Source organism: Pipra filicauda, unplaced genomic scaffold (genome assembly GCF_003945595.2).
Source record: "Pipra filicauda isolate LSUMZ 115617 unplaced genomic scaffold, ASM394559v2 scaffold768_size99909_pilon, whole genome shotgun sequence".
NCBI classification, from domain to species: domain Eukaryota; kingdom Metazoa; phylum Chordata; class Aves; order Passeriformes; family Pipridae; genus Pipra; species Pipra filicauda.
Window position 1 is genome coordinate 1,828 of NW_024104940.1, and position 8,118 is coordinate 9,945.

Below are 8,118 nucleotides of genomic sequence, written 5' to 3' on the forward strand. Positions count from 1 at the left end.
AGGTGAGACCCCCCTGCAGAGCTGCCTCCAGTCCTGGGGAACAACAGCAGGAGGACGTGGAAGTGTTGGAGCAAGTCCAGAGGAGGCCCCAGGATGATCAGAGGGCTGGAGCAGCTCTGCTGGGAGGAAAGGTTGGGAGAGCTGGGATTGTTCAGCCTGGAGAAGAGAAGCTTCCAGGACCTGAAGGAAAGATGGAGAGAGATTATGGACAGGGAATGACAGGACAAGGGAGAATGGCTTCAAACTGGCAGAGAGAAGGTTTAGATTAGATATTGGGGAAAAAATTCCTCCCTGGCCCAGGTTGCCCAGAGAAGCTGTGGCTGCCCCTGGATCCCTGGAAGTGTCCAAGGCCAGGTTGGAGCAACCTGGGCTGGTGGAAGGTGTCCCTGTCCATGGCAGGGGGTTGGAACAAGGTGAGCTTTAGCATCCCTTCCAACCCAAGCCATTCCATGACTCTGTGATGTTGCAACCAGGACATTCCACATCCATTTTGGCCAAGAGAAGCAGCCCAGCCTGGATGACACAACATCCACCAGTGATCCAGACTCCGTTCCCAGGTCTGAAATTACCACTGGGTGATTTTTACTCACATTAACTCATTTCTCCTCACATTTATTACCTTCTAAAGTGTATGGGCAGCTCTTAAAAAGCATTTGGGTGTGTGAATACAAATGATTTGAGGCTGGGAGGATCAGCTGAGAGACCAGAAGGTTGTGCTGCCATTCAGAGGGACCGTGACAGGGTGGGGAAATAGGCACAGAGGCCCCTCACAGAGCTCAGGAAAGGGAATTTTGGCTGTTCCTCATCCTCATGCTTACAAGAGGTGGAATAAGGGAGTAGAAGAGGCCCCAGGAAAACAAAGCAGGATGAGGGTTGGGGTGCCCTGATGGCAGCTGCCCACACTCTGCCCCAGTGTTTGGAGGGCAGAGGAAGGGCCAGGACTTGCAGATGAATCATGGCAGGATAATGTTGCTGCAAATCACCGGGGCTGTGCTCTGCCCACCGAGGGGATGACGGAAAGCTCCACGTTGATTTATCCCAGGGTGATCCATCTCTCCTCCCTTGCTCCTCGGCACATACATCACTGGAGCCATCCAACAGGACTGGCTGCTCCAAGTGTTCAAAGTCATTCCCTGCTGCTCAGGGCACATCCAGCGCCGGGATCAGGGAGGGGAGGGACAAGAGCGCTCAGAGAATCCCAGAGAATCCTCCCTCCCACCACGCCCTGTGGTTTTCCTCCCCTCTCCTGCCCACAGTTTATTGTAGGTTTGGAGACCTTAACAGGAGCAGCTCCACTCCAGGGAGGAGAGTTACAGTTTGTGTTGTTCTCGTGACTCTTTATAGGAGGGAATGATGACACTGGAAGCCCCAGAGCAGTTGGAACGTGCACAGTGGGTTGATCTGAGCACACAGTGACTGTCACATTCCCTTCTTGCCCTGTGTCCCATCAGCTCATGATATAATTAATGATATAATTATTAATGATAATCACAGGTAATGCATTACCTGTTCCTGTGCTGCACAATGCACAGCTTGATCTGCCCATAAATGTGTCCCTTTGAGGGGGGATTCCTCTGCCCTGAGGGATATATTTGGTTTTAGGAGTGTAACCATGAGCTAATCACCATCAAGCCATTGGAAAGTTGGGGAGGGGAGAAATAAGATCCATTTTCAGCTGGGTCAAACAATTCCTTTTGAAGAGACCACTGACCAGTTGACAAAGTCCTGATTGATCAGGAGTTGGACTCAGTCTTGGAGGTCTTTTCCAACCTAAATGCTTCTATGACTTCAGAGGAAGTCTGGAGTAACCAACAGACCCAGCAACACGTCCCTGTTACACATGGAAAAGGAGAGGAGATGAATTCTGCTTACTTTCTAAATGCTTTGTTGGACTTCACTTGTTATGTTCCACCAGGGCTCGTCAAAAACCCACCCAAGGAGCTCTGCACCTGCCCCAGGAGGGGGAGGGATGATCCCATTCCTGCCAGGCACAGCCTGGCCTTGCTCAAAACCATTGGAAGGAGGTTTCCAGCTGCCTACTTTTGTTTCCCAATTAATAAAGGGTAAATGACACTTGGATAGGTGCTGCTGTTCCTTGAGCTAGTCCTTGGGAACCTGGTGTTCCTCATCTTAATGGTTCAGACATCCAGCCTGCTCTTCCAGCAGTGACCATCCCAGAAGATCATCCAACTGTTGCTGCTCCAGACTCCTGACTTTTTAAAGGCACGTGGAAGTGCTGTGCCTTCAGCAAACACATCAATCACTTGTGGCTGCAGCCCAGTGTGATGTGATTCATTAACTGGAAAAAAAAAAATTAAGCTTTGAACACACGAGGGGAAAATATGAATCAAATAATCATTTGCAAATGTGCCGCACAATAAATCTGAAGCGTTTATCTGGCAGGTGTTATTCGAGCAGTTTGAGTGATCAGCTGCAAATTTGCAGATCATAATAATTATGAACAAGTGTAGGAACAAGCAGAGCTTAATCAATAGGGCTGAGGGAGCGGGAACAGTGTGACATGTGTGCTTGATCTGGGGCTCTCACCAGGCCCAGACCCGGCGGGGAGGTGGGGAAGGAACACACTGTTCACCTGGGACAAATCGATGGAAAACAGCCTGGGATCATTCTGTGCCAGCTCAGATTTGCCCAGGCAGCCTGCATGCCTTGCTGTCTCTCCTGCCTCTCCCTGTCAGACTGTCTGGCTGGGAAAAACACAGCTCAACAGGATTTATACCATGCCCCAAACAGTGCTCTGGGCTGGCAGATGGTTTGCAGGCAGGACAGGGCTCAACACTGAGAGCAGCTGAGAAGCAGCAAGAGGGGCTTGTGTTTCTATTTGTGTCAGCCTTTGGAGCCAGGAACTTCAAAGAAAGGTCCTTAACTCCTTAAAGGAGGTTAAAATAAAGGGGTGCATAAAGGTCCTGAGATTTGTATCAGCTTCACTGTTACCCAGGTGAAAAGCAGAGGCACTGCCAGGTGCTCTCCGTGGGAAGAGAAGGAGGAAAGGATGAGCTGAGATTCACCTGAGCCACAACAAGAGACGATGCCTGGGCTGGAGACACGCTCAGACATCTCCAGGAGGGCAGAGAATGGGAACTTGTGTCGTTGTCCATGTCCATGAGGGCCACAAACCCGTGGATGGTGTTGCTGTAAATGCAGGAATGAATGTGAAGCACTCAGGGCACTGAACCCACCCCAGGAATTCTGTAACCACTCTGTTGTTTCAGTGTCACACCCACCATGTCCGGGCCATGCTGCGTCTGCAGGGATGGAATCATGGAATCACAAGGTGGTGTGGGTTGGAAGGGATGTTAAAGATCAGCCAGTCCCACCCCCTGCCATGGGCAGGGACACCTTCCACTACCCAGGTTGCTCCAAGCCCCATCCAGCCTGGCTGGAACACTTCCAGGGATGGGGCAGCCACAGCTTCTCTGTCCAACCTTTTCCAGGACCTGACAACCCTCTGAGTAAACAATTTCTTCCCAAAGTCTAATCTAACCATTGCCCCTTGGCCTGTCACTATTACCACAGAAAAACTCCCTCTCCCTTTATTTTATAAGCCCCTTCAGGCACTGGAAGAAGCTTGAAGATCTCCCTGGATCCTCCTCTTCTCCAGCTGACACCCCCAGGTCTCCCAGCCCGACTCCAGAGGGGTCACGTCCAGTCTGAGCATCATGTTGATGTGGCCCCAATCCCAGCTGAGCTGGCAGCTCAAGGGCTCTCCTCACCACCCACCCTCTCTGCCACAGCACTGAGGTGCCCCAGCAGCTTAGCAAACCCTCCCCATGAGAATCTGGGGCAGGACAATAATCTGTCTCTTCAGCCTCACCCATGGAATTGTTTATTTTGCTCAGGTCAGGACACTCAGCAACAACAGAGGTTGCAATGGCAGCTGGAGATATTGTGTCCAAGCCAGACACCTTCCTTTATTAACTCCCAGATAATCTCTGCCTTTCCCCTTCAGAGACATGTATTAATATTCCACTTGGAAAGACAGAAAGGAAATCAATGGAGCGGAAAGCTCGGCGTGTTGTTTGTGGCAGCCAGGAAGGATTCATTTGCCTTCTGACGCTCTGTTGTGACAGATGGTTACTTTGTGCTGCTCCATCCTGCAAAATTAAGATCTTTATTGGGAGAAGCCATGACAGATTTCATGAGGGCAGCAGTTTTAGGAGAGACACCCAACAAAGAGCTGCAGAACCTCCCTCGTGCCGTCACGAGCCGTGGCAGGTCAGGACAATTCATTTGCTCCGGAGCTCTTTGTGCTCCAGGTCCTGTAAATCCTGGCCGTGTTGGGGATGGCAGGAGTTGATCAAATCCAATTCAGCTGCTGCATTGTGATGAGTTCATGTTTTCCCATGGGAGTGACAGCGTTCCCACTCCAAAGTAAACTCCATGGATTTAACCCCTTGCTCGTTAACCTTGGCTGCCTGGCACTGTCCATCCTCTCTGGGTGGTTTTGGTTTCATGAATGACCTGAGCTGCCCTTCCTTTATTGAACAAAGAGCGACCTCCTTCCCAAACCCCTCCATCAGTCACTCGCTGCTCTCCCAAAGCACCACGAGGGAACCTCGTGAAAACACCCCAAGGGGGGCCTTGCAAAAACCCCCCAGGGTTGAGGTGCAAAGCATTTCTTCTTCTGAGATGAATTTAATATGGCCTCCCCATTTCCAACAGCAGGGCACAGCAACCTCTTCCTCCTCTTCCATTTTCTGAGCTATTTCCTCTTATTATTCACTGAGAAAATTCCATCTGAGTCATGCCTGAATTCCAACCAGTGCAATTAAGTTCCAGCAGCCTCTTCAGCTGGTAAATCCTGAGGTGAGGCTTTGCTGGGTGTTTATGAAAATTTGCTTTCCTGTAATGAGTCAGCCCTGTCTGAACATTAAAGACATGATTCAATTGAATCGAATCGAATTTATCAGATTCCTTCCCTTTAAACCTGCTCTGTGTTCGGTTTGCCTGTTGAAATCAGTGAACCCTCTCAAATGAAACAGTGCAGGAAACACTTCCCAAGGAAAGACTCGTATTTTAGAGGAACAAACCACAGAAAGAAAGCTCCAGGAGGCTGTGCTGGTATTTGGCTTTGCTCCCACCTGTTGGCAGGGCAAAAAATCCTCAAAAAAACCCCAAAAAAACATATTAAATTTGGGAAATATCGTTGCTTAACAACTGGAGTTCCAATTTCATCCCCCTCCCCGAATTGCTGTGCTCAGTCCTTGGCAAAGAGCTGCAGGCTGTGATATACTGCAGAACACAGAGCACTTATTGACCAAAACACGAGACCATGTCCAAGAATACCAAGTTTTATTGATTTGTTTTCTTGTAGCCGGTGCTTTCCCCTGAAAGCTGCAGCATGATCATGATTTGTTTTCATCTCCCACTTTTATATATCTATTGATTGAGGGACGGGGAGAAACAAAAAGGAGAATTGAAGTCTGGGCTTCGGATCCGGCCTTTTCTTGTGTTTGCCAAGAGCTTGAGAGCCCTGAGAAAGAATATAAATTTTCAAGCACAGTTATCTGGGGATCACTGCTAATGGAGGGTGGAAAATGCTCCTGAGCAATTCATTAAGGATGTTTGGTCTATACCAAGGAAGGGACACCTCCTACCCCATCCCTTTGCCAACCAGACAAGGAGTTAAGGTCACCTTACCCACCTAGAGAGGAGGGTAAACCTCCTTTTTTAAGGTCCTCAGTTCTCTAGGAATTGTCTGACCACTCACAAACACAGAACAAAACAATATGGACTTGTAATTGCATATTTATATATAATTATATATTATACATAATATATTTATATATAATTATATATTATACATAATATATTTATATACAATTATATTATATATTATACATTATAATTATATATTTTATATAATATTTTTATATATAATTACATATTATACGTATTATATGGACTTGTGATTACATATTTACATATAATTATATACTACATATAATATATTTATATGTAATTTTATATTAAATATATATTATAATTATATATTATAACATAATATATTTATATATAACTGTATATTTATGTAATTATATATTTAGTAAAAAAAAAAATCTTATCATTAAATTCTAATCAAAGTCCTGGTGCTCTTGTAAGGCAGTTTATTTATTTATCAGATCAATGTATTGATCCAGTATAGAAAATGTTGTTTGCTCTAAGATTTCTGCTATGGATGACTGGAAAAACAAATTTTTCCAAGGTCAAGAAAGGACCAAACCCTCAGACTGGAAACTGCCCTCAGTGGGCTCAGATGGGCTGTTCAGGTTCTACTGCTCCTGTCCAGAAAAAAGAAATTAACCCTCATTATATTCCACAAAGACTTCTGAGGTTTCAAATTCTCTCTTTTTTTTTTCCCAGCACAGAACAAACCCAGAATATTTTGACACATCACTTTGTGAATTTTTCTTTCTGCCATCTCTCTACCTTTCTATCTCTTTCTCCTTCTCAAGCTCCAGAAAATTCCCCATCCAAACCCATCCTCAACACCAATATAGATCTCCAGGAGCAGATGGGTCCAGCAGCAGGTTTGGAGGACAGGCCATTGCAGCAGAAATGTTCTGCCCAGGCAGCCTTGGGGAGATCAAATGTAGGCATTTTACCAGCTAATGAACAATAAGGGAACACTCCCTTGGACTTCTGCTTCCCTGGGATTAAATACAGACCTAAAGTTACCAGCCTTCAGCTGGAAAATGGACTTTAAAAAAGTTATGTATTTGGGGGTTAGAACATCCAAACATGTCATGCAGGGATGGGGAACTCAAAGCCCAGGGGAAACAACTGCAGACATCACATCTGGAAAATCCCAGGATCGCTGAGGTTGGAAAAGCCCTCCCAGCCCATGGATCCCCCTGTGCCCGATGCCCACCTGGTCCCCCAGCCCAGAGCACTGAGTGCCACAGCCAGGCCTTCCTGGGACACCTCCAGGGCTGGGCACTCCAAACCTCCCTGGGCAGCCCCTGCCAAGGCCTGACCACGCTTTCCATGGAGAAATTCCTCCTGGTCTCCAACCTGAGCCTCCCCTGGGTCAGAGAGACCTAAAGTGCATGTTTTACTCTTTGTTTGAGAACCATAACAAAGGAAAGCAATTGCAAAGGCGGGCAGAGCATTTCCCTTCCAAACACCACTGAAGCAAACAGGGCTGGCACCTCCAGCAGCAGCACATTTGCTCTGCTCACGGGGCTCTCACTATCCTTGGATGAGGTTTCCAGGTCTCAGGTTGGGGCTGAGCACAAATCAAAAGGGTAACTCACATTTCGACAGCCTCGGGGAGATGGACACGCAGCTCCTGCTCAGCCAGATAAGACTGTGGTGTCCAAAACCCACAGACAGCCTGGAAAAACCTCATCCCATCCATTCCCTCAGAGATGAAAATGTCAGCTCTGCTTTCCTGGGCACGGGCAAAGGAATGTCTGGATCCAGTGGCTGCCACTGACCTGCTGGGTGACCCTCAGTGCTTTATTCCTTTCAATTTTTTGGCAAGACAACCTCCTGCCCACGCTCCAGCACCTGGGAACTGGCACCACTCTGGTGGTGCTGGTGGCAAGATGCCAAGAACATTCCTACAGCTGGGAGCAGAGGTGACTCCTCACATTTTTTTTAAGTCAAAAGTCCCAGATTTGAATCCAAATTTTAAAAGGGCCAGGATGTAACATATTCCAAGAGCTCAGAGATCCTGTGCTGGAAGATGTTCTGGGCGTACAAAGCTGCCTCATTATCCTGCTCATGTTTGAGAAGCAGGTGCACAAACCTCCATCCAAGAAATGTTTGCATGGAATTGGCATCACCTGTGGAGACAAAACAATCATTTTTAGATGGGAACAAAGGAAATGGAAAGTATTCCTTCCCTCTCCCACATTTCTGCAAAAAAAAAGATCATCTGAGTCATCCAAATGGCTACTTTTGTAAACCCTCTGTGCTAATACACCACAACAAGCGGTGCAGACTGTGTTTTTCATCATGATGCTTGATGCAAAATATAATAAAAATTAAGTGAGACAGTATTATATTTCAATTAAAACTCCATGAAAATTTTGGCTGTGCTTTTTAATGTGATCCTGTTAATTAAACCGAGCCCCCGCGTTCTGGAGTCTTATA

General features: G+C 47.0%; 1 long non-coding RNA gene across 1 annotated transcript; it reads left to right on the top strand.

Annotated features, from left to right (window-relative positions):
* Positions 1-475: 475 nt before the first annotated feature.
* Positions 476-2,079, top strand: LOC120324914. Its single transcript, XR_005566614.1, has 2 exons — positions 476-557; positions 1,916-2,079. It is a non-coding gene; the product is annotated as an uncharacterized LOC120324914 (long non-coding RNA).
* Positions 2,080-8,118: the final 6,039 nt, after the last annotated feature.